The sequence below is a fragment of the Silene latifolia genome, chromosome 6, assembly GCF_048544455.1.
Source record: "Silene latifolia isolate original U9 population chromosome 6, ASM4854445v1, whole genome shotgun sequence".
NCBI lineage: Eukaryota > Viridiplantae > Streptophyta > Magnoliopsida > Caryophyllales > Caryophyllaceae > Silene > Silene latifolia.
Window position 1 is genome coordinate 83,656,932 of NC_133531.1, and position 15,260 is coordinate 83,672,191.

Here is a 15,260-nt window from a genome sequence, read left to right on the forward strand (position 1 = left end):
GGCTACTTGAATCTGAGACATACTCACCAAATTACCAAAATCTGCCACATTTCAAGTAGCCAAGGTGCATGGCTACTTTAGGCCAAATCGCCAGCCCCATGGCTACTTGAATCTGAGACATACTCACCAAATTATCAAATTCTGCCACATTTCAAGTAGCCAAGGTGCATGGCTACTTTAGGCCAAATCGCCAGCCCCCATGGCGTTTTCATGCTGAGTTATCAAAACAACAAAATTTAGGTTTGGTTGCAATTTGGGTATGGTCGCCAACCGAGATGGCGACTTAAATACAAACCTAGGTTCGGGTATGACGTGGACCCATTTTGGGTAATTAATTTCAAAGTCGACCCATTTCGCTAAATAATTAGTCAAAATCGCCCATTTTAGCAAAAAATTCCAATAATTTACTGTATTTGCTAATTTGATTGTTGTAGCAATCATCTCCTTTGAAGATGCATTTAAGAAATTCATGGGTTATTTTTTACTTTTACTTTCTTTTTGTTTGTTAGTCTTGAATTTGTGTGATCATTATTTCAGACTTTTAACCTTGTTCTTTCTTTGTCGGAATTTTCTATGTTATACCCCTCAAATTTTGACTTTCCTTATTGTACTCCTGTTAAAAAAAATAAAAAAAAATACATGTTGTACCCCTAAACTACGTGACTAACTCTACACGGTGACCATTAAAACTAATTCGTTAATTAGTTTTGCTGTTAAGTACTAGCATGGTCGTTACATGTAAGCTATTGACTGTATTTTATAGGTGGCAAATGTTAATTAGTAGCCTACCTTTTCAAATTGTTTTTTTTTTGCAAAAAAACACAAATTGGCCAAACATACTTTTTCTAAAAGTTAAAAGTAATTCTTTAAAAGCTCAAAAACCATCTTTTTGTCTTTAAAAATAGAACTCCTAATTTGATGCTTCTAGTTTTTGAAAAGCCCTTTTAGAAAATGGTCTATTTGGCCAATTTTTGTTTTAAAGCCAAAAATCACTTTGAAAAGTTAGGTAGACACACAATAATTAACATGTTTTGCCAAGTTTTTGAAAGTGTTTCTTAGAATATGGTATGTTTGGCCAATTTGTGTTTTTTTAACCAAAAAACACTTTGAAAATTAGGCCAAATACATAATAACTAGCATGTTTCACAAATTGGGCAAACACACAAATTTCCAAAAGTTAAAATAACTTCTTAAAAGCTCAACGACCAACATTTTCTCCTTAAAAGTAGAAGCATCAATTTGGTACGTCTAGCTTATGAAAAGTAATTTTGAAAAGTTAAGTATGGGAAACAAAAGCTCAATTTTAATAAATTAGGCCAAACATGCTATGCATGAAAAACAAAAACTCACTTTTAACAAGTTATACCAAACATGCTCTTATACTCTCATTCAATATTCCTAATTTTTCCCTGAAAATTGAGTCTCATTAATGACCAATCCTTAGTTTATCTCCTACACATGTTCTACTTATAATATCATCTTAATTTATAATTGTATTTGTAATTTTAAGTATTAAAAATAATATTTTTTAAGTATTATTTCAAATATAATACATAAATATTAATATTTTAACAAAATTCTTGGTTTACCTTTGATTTAATGGGTCGACCCACTTGGGTCGATCGGGATTCAACCCTAAAATAACGGGTCATTTCGAGTTTGGGTCGAACGGGTCGCCAGCTTAAAATTTTCAGATCTTGACCCTGAAAAATGGGCCGACTTGGGTTTTCAGGTCGGGTCAGAATTTGACAGGTGTATATCCTATTGTATATGTTGACCCTAGGTCTTATTAGGTTTTGAAACATGTCAAGATATCGCTTTATATGAGGTTGGTATATTTTGTAGTGTATATTATTTAGGTACTAATGCTCGGATCCAAAGAAAGCATAAAGACGACGATCAAAGTCAAGAGCATATTTATAAAGTCATCGCAAAAGTCCAAGATCAAGATTAAGGACATACTTTGTAAAAAGAGGTTTTCGGACTATGCACAACCTAAAACAACACTTGAGGGAACGATATCCTCAGTTGAGGTCTTGAGGACACTGTTACCTCAGGTGATATTGAACTCTGCCAGAACCTAAGGGAATGGTACCCTCAGCTGAGGAGACCGTATCCTCGAGTCTGCTCTAGTTCAACGTCTTGCTTATTTTTTAAACTCTTTGACAAGGCCAAAGTCGTATCACCTTAATCAAAGTAGATCTACAATACTATTAACAAATAGCTAGCGGTAAGACAGGTATCGTATCCACAGGGAGGTGATAATTATCTAGTTTGTTTTATTTAAATTCGTCTTAAGGTAACAGTTTTCTTGAAGATTGTTTTTTTTTATTTCTAAACTAATTGCAGTAAAGTAAAAGATGAATTCAATAAGATTTAAAAGTCTAGGGATCAAGTTCACTAGATGGTTATCCGGGGGTGTGATTTAATTAATTAACATAACAATTTATGTTGTTTAAGGTCATATGATCAGTCGATTCCAATACGCCCTTTAGATCTATCCTTAACATGTGGTCACAATCATTAAGTCAATCTATTCAATTGTTGCAGCCTATACTAGTCTTAACCCAGTCGGTAAAAATCCTAGTTCGCAAGACTAGTTAATTAACTCTGATCAGTAAATAATCAATTAGATTGAAGATAACAATTGAACAACAATTAAGAACAATTTAACAATTAATTCATTAATTAAACCTCCTTCTAACAACCTAGATCCCTTTTCACCCTAAAAGGAGAATTAACTATGCATAACAATAGAAAGAACGATAAACATAATTAAAGAAAACACAAGAATATAGATTAGAAATACCGAACAATGGTGAAAGATATGAACGATCTTGCAAGCAATTACATAAAAGAGTTTTAGAGAGCAAAGCTAAACTAAAAGTAAACTAGGGATTTTATAATAGTGAAAGCATAACCTAATTATTGTGTTGGAGTTTCCTATTTATACTATTACATAATAATTAATTAACCAGATTTAAGGAAAGTTTCGTAAAAAGTATGTCATACTCGATCGACTATTGACACACTCGATCGAGTATCTTCAGCAACTTCAACTTCGTGTCTTCTTCTCTTCTTGTTTTCATCTTGCCGACTCCGCGTTGCTCCATTTTACTCTTTTGCTCCACAAATGTATCCAATTTGCATTAAAACACCAAAAGGCGGAAGTATCGACATTTCTAATATAAACGGCATAAAATTAACATATTATAGCACAAAACCGTGTCATAAGCAACTAAGGGGAGGCATAAATGTGTATATAATTATGACTCATTGTAGATACCCAGTATCTCTTGAATCCCCAACAAACACTCGATGATTATCGGACTACAACATGCTTAGGAATCTCTACGTTTGATCGACAGTTTGTATAACTATAGGTCATAAAACTCAAAACGATTTCGAAAACAAAACATTTTCAAAACTTTTCAAAAGTACTTGGAGTGTTTTATGCATGACGACGGGGTCGCAATGACACTAACTAGAGTCAAAACCGACACCGGACCAAAAACTGGCTCGAAATTTAAATCCCGACTCCAACAACGAGTCAAACACAAAAAACAAACATCACAAAACCTTCCATGCTAAGTATACACGGTATACTTGATGGCCAAGTAATATAATCATGACATTCAAGACCTAAGATAGAACAAACAATGATTCCAAATGCGTGATAGTGACAAGACAGCTCGAAGACCCGCGAACAGGCTCGTGCCTCTTCGTGTAGCCTATACGGCCACGTCGCTCAAAACGCACACAACCACACAATCCTCTATAAATACCCCTTAAATGCCACCATTTGAAGGTACGCGAGTGTTCTCCCCCTCTTTTCTCCCTTAAAATTCTAGACCTCGACTTCCCGAGTCAACAAACGACACGCATTTTCGACCTACTGATCGAAAATACGAGCCTTACACATTGTTTGGTACTGTCATCGTGCACTAAATCACTTTACCGACCATTTCAACCAACTACACTATCACTAAACAAAGCAACCGTCTTTACTTTGCAAAAACGATTTTAAACCGTGTTTTCCGACCTAACAAGTTTTTACACTTCCGTCGATTTCTCGTCAAGCAACCTAGCATTTAAGTATGAGGGTGTAATTAATCCTCTTCTTTCATGTTCTTTTATCTGTTTTTATGACCTTAACATGCTAAAACATGCATAACATGGTCCGAAATACGGATTGAATGAGCCAAAATCGAGTTTTGACCTGAAACAGAAGCCCCTAGTCACAACTAGGTGGCTCGCGCCTATACTGGCTGCTCAGGTCAGAACTCAAATGTGTTTAAGTTCATTGTTTTCATTTTCACTTTATTTTATAATCGGTTTTTACCGTTTCAAATCATTTTTATGATAATTTTTTTGACCATAAATTATGTTCACTCTTGGTTCCTTATACCATGACGGTTAATCCGTGTTTCGGTGATAATATTTGGTTAATTACATTTTAAAGGGTATTTCAAAACCTTTTATTCATTTGTTTACATTTTTAAAACAAACATATTAGTCATACATGCATAATCATCCTTGGTTCTACATACCATATAGGTTTAATCCGAGTATGATGATAAACTTTGACTAATCACAAAAAATTGAACTTAACATAATTAGTTCATAATAAACATTTTTGCATTTTTTCTCACAAAACTATTCATGTCAAACTTGCAAAACCGAACCTGACATCGAATATTGTCAACATAATGGCGATTATTCAAGTTCCGTTCTTCATATTCGCACAAAAACGGTCTCAACGACCTTTTCAACAAAACGGGTTTTGACACCCTTTTACAAACAATTTCATAAACATTTTCAACAACCAGGAGGCACCCCTTTGGGTCGTCGTCTGCCTCATGCCTAAACAGGCCCTTTGGTTTCCAGTTTTCAAATCTGCGCAGGCTCTCTTGTATTGCCTTATAGCTCGCGCCTCAATAGGTTGTCTGATACAGGTCCTGTTCCCTTTCCAGCACTCGTTTAGGACGATCCCAACTTCGGTTAACCCGAATACAGAATGGATCAGATTGACAAGTCTGCCTTTTACTTTGCATTTACAAAACACTTTTCTAAGACAAATGGATCACGTTATGTTCCATAAACCTAACTCGGTAAATGGATGTTTAATTTCCGTCTTGCATGCAAATCAACAATAAATCCAACTCGACATCAATTACTTGATATTTGGACAAACAACCGACATAGTAAAATTCACATGATAGGTTTAAACTTGTGCATGCGCATTCATGCATTTACCCGTTTTTTCAACTTTTGCATTCAACCAACCAAGATCGATCAGTAGAGGCCGCTACCACGGGCAGGATTGAGTGTCCGATTAAAGGGCTTCCCAATACGTACCTTCACCTCTTGCTCAGAAACTTTGGATAGTGGACGACCTTATCCAGGGCGAACGAGAGTCGTTCTAGAGATAGGATGCTAAAGAGGGACGATTCCTTATCTTTAGTACCTATGTCAAACACCGCTTTTGCCTTGATTGACCCAGGTATAAATTAGATTCGAACGGTTTCTAAGAATCCCACAATTGCTTGGTGGCAACTCCGAACATCTCTAACATCATTTCGAGACCCTTGACGAGACGAAACAGACCGATCTAAAACTATCCGGTCGAAAGCATTTAATACGCCGCCGAGCGTGGATTTCAGACCGCCGCATGTCCACATATTGGCTTGGCGTGCGGGTGGGCCCATGTCCAACGATTGGCAACTCCGCTGGGGAAAACTAGGACACTTGTGTCTTTGCGATCCTTAGATGGTGAGACTCGAACAAGGTCTTGGTTGAAATGCATTAATTGATATTACGGTCATAAGTCAGGTTCCTTGTCCGAGCCCATGACCTAACCTTTTCCGACCAATTGGCTCGTCCCGTCGACGTGAATTTTCTCATCCCCGCGTTTCTCATCCCGATTGCATCAAGCATACCGTTGGTGATACACATTTTTGTTTCGTCAAAGAGCATTCATTTCCTTCGTGCACGAGGCTAGGTCAACCTCCTTACACATTTTGTTTGGATTGGTATCCCTCTCGAAAATTGGGGATTGATTGCTTGGTGTGTAACTGACAGGGCAGTCGTATACCTATAAAAAATAACCAACTAAACTAACTATATAGCTAGGGAAGTCGGGTCGATCTCCGCAGGGAGGCAAGATATCTGTAAAAGGTTATTCTGTCACAAAATGGGGTTTGTAAATTTGATTTTCTAAACTAAAAAGTCTTAAGGGAAAGAGAAATAAATTAAATAAGAGTAGTAAAAGGGCAGAAAACAAGAATAAGAATATCAATAAGGAGAGAACATGTCAGGATTTCGGTTCACTACGGTAGCATAATGACTTAACTGCAAATAGTCTAGATAACTCATTATGAGACGGATGTTGAAAGGTCCTTCCGGTCCACTTTCTATCCTAGATTTCCACTAACTTAACTTCCGTCCTCGTCAGGGTAGTCTACTGTTCATAGCAGGTCTATTTAGTCCAATCTTCCGTTCCAGGATTAAATTTAACCAGATTAAAGGGTAACTTAGAAGCGTGCACTCAACTAAGTCGGTAAATACAATTAAATCGCCATGGGTACAGGATCTCACAAATAAGCAATCTAGCCTATTCACTACATCGTCACAATGCTACCAAAGATCCCCTAGTCCCAACATGAATTAAATTAGCTACTCATACTATCAATATTGTCAAGATTAATAATAATGAATGAACTAATAGCAAACATATTGAAATTGTAATAAAATTGAATAAAAGAGATTAGGGCAGAAATTAAGAGAATTAAACAAAAGAATTAATGCAAGCAAATGAAAGATTAAGATTAAAGGAGAGTAAGAGATTACAATCGCGAGAATTCCGGCGTAAAGAACACAAGATCCAAGCAAGATAACCCGGAAAGTAAAAGTTACAGTGAAAGAGTTTGGGGAAAAGAGAAAGCAGCGTTCCAGAGTGTTCAGCAGGGAAAGATAGATAAGAAGATCTAAATGACCTAATTAACTCACGCTTAAATAGAAAATAACTAAGTCCATAAACTAAAATAAGTAACACGGACTAATTAAGGCCCGTGAAACACTAATCCACTCGATCAAGCAGTTTGAAACAGCTCGATCGAGGACTTCAGCAAGCAAACCACTCGACCGAGTAAAAATATCACTCGATCGAGTAACCTCGAATTCCAGCATTTCGATCGAGCAAGGTAGATTACTCGATCGACCTCCTCAGCTTGTGAAACCACTCGATCGACTAAGAAAAGTCTTCGATCGAGTGTTCTTTCTCCAAAACAGCTCCAAACTCGTTGCCAACTGCTTCGTAGACCATTCCTTCACGCATCCCAATGCAGTATCTCGCTCTAAAAATCCCGTCTCCTCAAAATGCATGCAAAACAGGACGAAAATGGTACGATTTCACTACTTCCACGTTCATTCCTGCAAAATAGACAAGACGAACCAAGGTAGCCATTTCGGGGCATAATGCAATATAAACAGTACAAAAGTACATGGAAATACGTGCAAAAATAGGCTAAAAAGACTATATAAAATGCACGTATCAAATCTCCCCAAACCGAACCTTTACTCGTCCTCGAGTAAACTAAATGCAAACTAATGGAACAGAAATGATAACCCAGAGCTAGCTATAACTTATCTACTTGAACCAATTTAATTCAACAAAAACCAACGGATACAGCTACAGCAGTCAATACGCAAACGAGTTATGAGTTGTTCAGAAATAAAGCCGACCTATCGACCTTGCAAGACCAACAAAATCGGACTCTCACGTGGTCACTCTTCTCTCATGAAGCAAAGGGTGAATTATATGTAAAAGAGAGAAAGAGAAACAGTCACTCACCTAAACTGCGACCTACATAGCATGCATGCAACAAAAATGAAAGACGATTCGAGTGCTAATGCACACATTCCAACCAACAATGTCCGTCAAAGCCGAGGGCTTACAAATAGTATAGGAATAATGAGGTTTAGGTGAGAAAAGGCAAAACAATTTATGGAAATGTGGAGGTAAAAGCGACAAGCTAGATCCTAAACAGGACCATATAAGACCGTCCGAATCTCAACTGACTGAAAAATAAACACGAGTGCCCTTCATTTGGCACACAACTCACCATCCAATTACACTATCTTCTAAAAAATGTATGAATAAGAACAGAGGAGTGAGACGGTCACAAACTTCCCTTTTTTAATACCGTCTTAATGAATAAAATAAAAGAAATTAAACAAATTTTTCAATCTTTTTTTTTTCTTTTTCTCTGACTTACGTGATTCACCTTCTTTTTCATTTTTTTCATTTTTTTTTCTTTTCACGTTTTTCTTTTCTCTTTTTTTTTTTCTTTTTTTTCACTCTCATACTCCTTTCCTTCATCCTCCACCAACTCCAATAATATACACACATGCCAAACTTGCAGACGGAAAAACATACCACAAAAGACATACTAAACTAGCTTGACTAGGCATGCTCAGTTTTGGATGTAGCTAATGGGTAAAAAAGGCTAAATTTGGTTTAAGTGGAGCTAAATGGGTGAAAAATGTAAGAAAAAGGGAATTTGCAAGCACCTCCCTGCATGTGACACCGACCACAAACCCGAATGTATGCATTTGACAAGAAATCGAATGTCATAAAAGTGCAAAAATGATGAACATGCTATGCAAGGAGTACTACTCCCATTTCCTATATAAACCGGTCATGAATGTCACCAGTTATAAGGCTCTAAAACTCAGAAATTGTAAAGTAGGTTGCCAATTTATCAGGTCAAGTCTAAACAGTCAACTATATTTGAACAAAAACTCGTAGATTATGCGTAAGACTCAGCTAATAACCGTCAATGAAAGTGCAAGGCTCAAGTAAAATGACAAGTTAAAGTGCAATATCATCACGGAAATCAACCGTTCCGACTTAACTTATATGCAAAAATAAACGTGAATATTTTATTGATTTTTGAAATTTTCTATTTTTTTTGGATTTTTGAATTTTTATGAAATAAATAAATACAATGCAAGTTGAAAATAGAAACGTGAATGCAAAACAAATGCAAATGCAGACTCAAAGGATGCATTACCCTCCCCAAACCAAAACGGACAACGCCCTCGTTGTCCTCCAGCATACACCAGCAGATGTATACAGGGGAACGGGAATATACAACCAATAAATGAAAAATAATAAAATAAAAAGGAGACAAAAGAAATAAAAGAGCGAGAATGTACATACAAAACACGAATTTCCCCAAACCAGCCTGAAAACTGGGGAAGTGAGTAGACCAGTGGCTACTCGTCAGCCTCCTCTGTCACGTCCTCCACCGTCATAGTGTAGTCCGGGTCCGCCTCCTGCTCTCTCCGCCTCCTCTGCTCCTCCTGAGCTCTCGCTGTGGCCGCCACTAGGTCCTCGTCCTCCTCACTAGCAGACTCCGGGTACCCCTCAGCTGGGTACCGGTAGAAGGAAGGGTGTGGCCAACCCTCTGGGATCGGACGGTGTCGCCTCATGTGATACTCGTACAGAGGGAACAAAGAGAGAGCTATGTCCCTCTCCATACGAGTCTGTCTCTCTGCCATCTCAAGCAACAAGCATCACGGCGTCCTTGGTCCATGACCGCAGACGCCTCAAAGGGTGGGGGACAAACAAAATTAGCCGGAAGAACCGGCTGTGCCTGGTCGGGCGCAGGAGTAGGAGTAGGAGTAGGAGTAGGGATCGGGGTAGGAGTGGCCGTGGAAGTCTGGCCACCCGTAGGAGGTGTGGATCCCTCTCCGGTCTCAAGTCGACGCCGCTTCCTAGAAGCGGGCAAGGTAGTAGGTGGTCGGAGCGATAGGTGGTACATGGGTAATGGTGGTGGTAAGACACCCCGTGCGACAGTGGGCAAGGGGACGAGACGAGGAAGGGTGGTGTAAGGAAGGTCGACGAACAAGGAACCACTAATCTTCCAAGTCCGGTGGTCAGAAGTCAGCCAAGTCATGGACAACATAGATGCTCGGTCCAGGAACCTATCTCCTGGTATGTACTGTAAGTCACGAGGTAAGGCAGGGAGGAGAGAACGAGCAAGGAAGGTGGCTATGCCACCACAGACAATGGTGCCCGTGGTCTTCTCCCCCTGAGCCTGGAAGTACTGGGCGGTCAAGTAAGCAATGTTGAGGGTAAAGGGGCCCTCGCTGTCAATGTTCAAGTATCCGCCCTGAATAGAAAGCTCGGTGTTAGTGATGTTGTTTGGCTCCTTTCGGCCAAAAATAGTACTTCCCATCAGTCGCAGGAAGTAACGGGCAGTGGGAAGGTGGACCTGAGCGAGACGTCGCTCCTCGAAAGAGGTCTGTGCCAAAGTCCGCCAAAGCTGACGGAGGACCTTCCTAGGGGCGGCAGTGGCGCCCCTAAAGGAAAGGCTAAGTCGAGTACCAAACTCCTCCAAAGTCATAGAAAAAGTCCGGTTGTACAACCGGAAAGACACAGAAGCACAAGTAGGGGCAGCGTCGTGTGCCCCGGAGGAGAAGGTAAAGGAGCAGAAAAACTCAAGGGTCAGCTCCCTGAAAGTGTAGGCACTCATGGTCACAAGTCCAGCCATCCCCGTACCCCTCAGAATCTCATACACCGGCTCGTAGATACCAAGCCTCTAAAGTGACGAACGACACAAAAAACGAGTCGGGAGAAAGTCACAGTCTGCTAAAGCAAAAAATCTTGTGCGATGAATACCGTTAACAAAAATTACCTGGGGGTATTCGGGGTGCGAATCGAGGGATTCGTCCCCTCGGATGGTAACACGGCCAGTAACAGGTGTAGCTCGTGCACGACCCCGACCTCTAGAACCCGAAGTAGAAGCCCGTCCTCCGACGGGACGAGGAACTAGAGCCGCCGTGCAACAGGATCGCGGGTGACCACGCAGCAGGGTGGTCACCATAATTGGCATCGGGCGTAGCTGCAACATAAGAAGCAGCAGAGACCGTCACGGAGGAAGAAGAGCTAGCAACAGTGCTAGCAAAGTGGATTCGTGACGGAGGTAGAGGTCGAAACAGAGCTAGAATTTGCAAAACGGTAGAGAAAGCAGAAGAATAAGGAACACAAGAGAAGCAGCTGCGGTACTAGCGGAAGTGGAGACGGTGGTGACAGCAGGGACCACCGTCTCAGATAAGGACGTACTAACAGATGAACTGGAAGAAGGCATCGAGCCACTGTCCATCCTAATCAAGCAAGGTAGGGGAAACGATAATTAATTGACAAGTAAACACCTACAAATTTCCCCAAACAGTCGAAATTGTCGACTGAACAAGCCCTAATTCCCAATTTTAACCTCAAAATTTTGAATTAAGCAGATAATCAGTGACGGGGTAGAGGGTAATCAGACATCAAATGAAGCATTAACAGCAGAAAAAAAAAACCCAATTTCAGTCGAAAATATCGACTGTTATGAACCCTAATCAGAAATTTTCTCAAAAATTCGAGACAAACATGTAAAAAGCAGTGAGGTAAGGGCAATAATCATCAAGTGCAACAATGTAGATAGGAATTCGCAAAAAACAGTCGAAAATTTCGACCAAATTCGTCTACCCGAAACCATAATTCCAAAATTACATCATAAAAGGCAAAATTAATGCAATTAAAATACAATGAAGTAAAGGAATTACTTACTTGATAAGAGAAACCTACAAAGAAGAAATTAATCGACAAACAACATAGCAAATTGGGCGATTTTGGAGCAAGAAACCGCAAACCCTAACTCCTCAAATTGACCGCAAAAATCAACAATAATCAGAGGGAAAATAAGGGGGAATTGACGATTAATTAGCAATGAATAAATTGTAGGTGTTTGATTTGGTAATGGGCAAAGGATTATGGAGGATTTGGGGGTTCTAATATGATGAAGACGAAAAAATGAAGAAGAATGAAATAAGGAATGAAAATAGGGAGTTTAAGGGACACTTCCTGCGTGTTATAAACAGTTTCACTCGATCGAGTGATTTTAAATTACTCGATCGAGGACTTCCAGCTCCAATTCACTCAATCGAGTAGAAATCTACTCGATTGAGAACTCCCTTATTTTGCCAACTCGATCGAACAGCTGCATAACCCTCGATCGAACCCTTTTTATGCAATATCCTCTCGATCGAGTACAAAAAGTAATCGATCGAGTGCTTTTCCTCGCGTATGTCATCAAGATGCGTTAAAACTTCCCCAAACCTGCATAAAAACAGTCGCAAAAATATCCCAATATACGAAATACAAAAAGTAACAGTCTATAGTCTTTCTAACTACGCTAAAAATGTCTAAATTCTAATTGTCCTAATAAACGTAATAAAACAAATTCAACGGAAATTAAAAATTAGTTTTTACAATTTGTTACACGGGGCATTCCCCGCTCACTTATCAAAACAAATCAGTAGCCCCTCGGAGGGCTTCTGACTGGAGGACGTCACTTCAGCAACATTAACCGTCCTCTTCATTCTCCAGGAGCTTGTACTTGAATCAGTAGGAGGAGAATATTTGACGTCCACATACGCACAAACTTTTCTCGTCCTTATTCCTTTCTCACCAGCTTTAACGTTATCACTCCCAACTTGATTGATCTCAATCGCAACATGACCTTCGACATCTCCTGCATTTTCATCTGTACCTGCAGCAAGGAAAACAGACGAATTCTCCTCCTTTTTGCTCTCAAGCTGAGGCGGAGGGGTCACAATAGCAGCACAAAATTCCAAATTTCCATCTGGAGTGTCAATATGAGGGTCAGTGGAGGAAAGAGCATTGCAAGGCTGAGCTTGCATGGGAGCCCTTCGAGACTTAGACTGATGGAATATCAATTCCTCGTCCCCAACCTGGAAAGTCAATGTCTTGCCCCCGACATCTATCACTGCACGAGCAGTGAATAAAAATGGTCTCCCTAAAATAATAGGGGTGTGAGTATCCTCGGGGATGTCAAGCACAACAAAATCAACGGGAATAAAGAACCTCCCGATCTTAACAAGTATGTCCTCAATGACACCTAACGGCCGTGATATACTACGGTCGGCCATCTGTACAGTCATGTTCGTGCAATTAAACTTAGTCAAACCAAGTCTCTTAGCAAAAGACAGCGGTAAGACACTCACGCTAGTGCCAAGATCGCATAACGCGTTATCAATCACGTGGGTACCTATATGACACGGAATCGAGAAACTACCCGGGTCTGACTGTTTTGGAGGTAACTTATTTTGAACTAGGGCAGTCCCTACCTCGGTCAAAGCTACCGTCTCATGATCATTAATATGCCTATTACGTGATAAAATTTCTTTCATAGATTTAAGGTAAGAGGGTACCTGTGTCAGCAACTCGGCGAACGGAACAGTGACTTGCAAGCTTTTCAGGAGCTCGACAAATTTACCGAACTGTTGATTGGCCTTCGTGTTCTGTAGTCGCCCCGGGAAGGGCACGGTAATAGGTATCTCGAGCCCTTTGTTTCTTTCTTCCAACGTGTCGGCTGGATTAAGCACTCGATCGAGGTCTTCATTATCAGCAATAGTCGATCGAGCAAAAATGCCACTCGATCGAACTCTTTCTTCAACAATATCACTCGATCGAGTGGTTTGGATTCCTCGATCGAGCTGTTCAATTTCCTGTTCACTCGATCGAGCAACATTTTCACTCGATCGAGTCCTTTCTTCATATGTTTTCCTCGATCGTCCCCCAGAAACTAATCGATCGAGTATTTTCTTCGTTGTCAGCTCGTTTTCATCAACAGTAACCCGTTCATCAGCAATAATACTCTTCCTTGGGTCTGAATTCAACAGCTCGGGTACCTCATATGAACGACCGCTTCTCAGATTTATTAAATTTACCGTCTCATGTGGATTCTTATCGGCTTGTGATGGCAAATGACCCTACTTCCTCGTGGACTGGTTCGCGGCTAACTGGGCAACTTGGGTTTCAAGTGACTTAATAGATGCGTCTTTTTGTTGGTCACTTAGCTGCCACTGCTTTGTCAAAGACTGCAACATCGTCTTCAACTCAGATAGCTCACTTACCCCACCTGAAGATGATGCACCTTGATTGGGAGGAGGAAAGGAAGGAGGCTTTTGAAAGCCTTGTTGAACCTTATGAGGAGGGACATATAGCTGCTGCTGCTGCTGCGGTGGAGGAGTGGGATTGAGCACATTTTGACTTGTCCACCTCAAATTGGGATGGATAGCCCCTTGGTTGTTATAATAAGAACCTCCTCCTTGCCTATATTGTTGAAAAGCAAGACTTGTTCTTTCTCCGTAAGACAGTCAATAGCAGTATGACCGTCATTACTCCCACACCTCTCACATGTGACGGTGTCCTGTCTAGTCAACAGATGAACCGTCTGTTGATCTGCAGCAGGTTGCAGTTCTAATCTATCAAATCGGGCATTCATGGCTTCCAACTGAGCCACAACTGCCGTGTCAACCGCGTGAACTGTTCGAATACCGTCTCGTGGGTTCCCATATTCAGCACAATGGGTCGCCATCTCCTCAATAATGGCCCATCCCTTATCATCACCAGTATTCTTTTGAAATCTTCCGTTGGATGAGGCGTCAAGTATAGCTCTGTGGTCATCGTACAATCCATTGTGGAACTGATTGGACAGAAACCACGGATCAAAACCATGGTGAGGAAGAGACCTCACCAACCTCTTGAACTGACACCAAGCTTCATAAAAAGTCTCATCAGGTGCCTGTTTGAAACTAGTAATCTTTGCCCTCAGCTGATTAGTGCGTTGCGGGGGGAAATACCTTTTATAGAAAGCAAGCGCGAGAGTCTCCCAATTCGTGATACCCGCGGCCGTACGGTCTAAGTCAGTCAGTCACTCCCTGGCTGAGTCAGTCAAAGAAAAAGGAAACAACACCTCCTTAATCTTGTCTTGAGTTACCCCCTTTGTGGCGGGGATAGTAGAACAGTAGTCCGTAAAGACCTCCATATGCTTCCTCGGGTCTTCACCTGCCACACCTCTATAGATATTTCTCTCCACCAGATTGATATAAGACGGACGGATGTCAAAAGTATTACCATCCTCAGTCTGGAGGTTGAAACCCTTGGGAATAGAAGATGCTTTAGGCACCGAATGACTTGCAATATTCGGCATCTTTACTTGTTGGTTTACATAACTGAGATTGTCTTCTCCTAAAGACTGGTCTTCTATAAATAGGAAATGCTGAAGCTCGGGTTCGAAAGTACTCAAGTCTTCCTTTCGTGATTCTCTTTGCAGACGGAGTCTATGCCTAAACAGTCGCTCTGGCTCAGAATCAGCTGAAACTAACTCCGATCTGTTCGACCT

The 15,260-nt window shown here is 40.6% G+C and overlaps 1 non-coding gene across 1 annotated transcript; it reads left to right on the forward strand.

Moving 5' to 3' along the window:
* Nucleotides 1-14,586: 14,586 nt before the first annotated feature.
* LOC141588969 (small nucleolar RNA R71) lies at nt 14,587-14,692 on the forward strand. The gene has a single exon (XR_012519932.1). It is a non-coding gene; the product is annotated as a small nucleolar RNA R71 (small nucleolar RNA).
* The last annotated feature ends 568 nt before the right edge of the window (nt 14,693-15,260 follow it).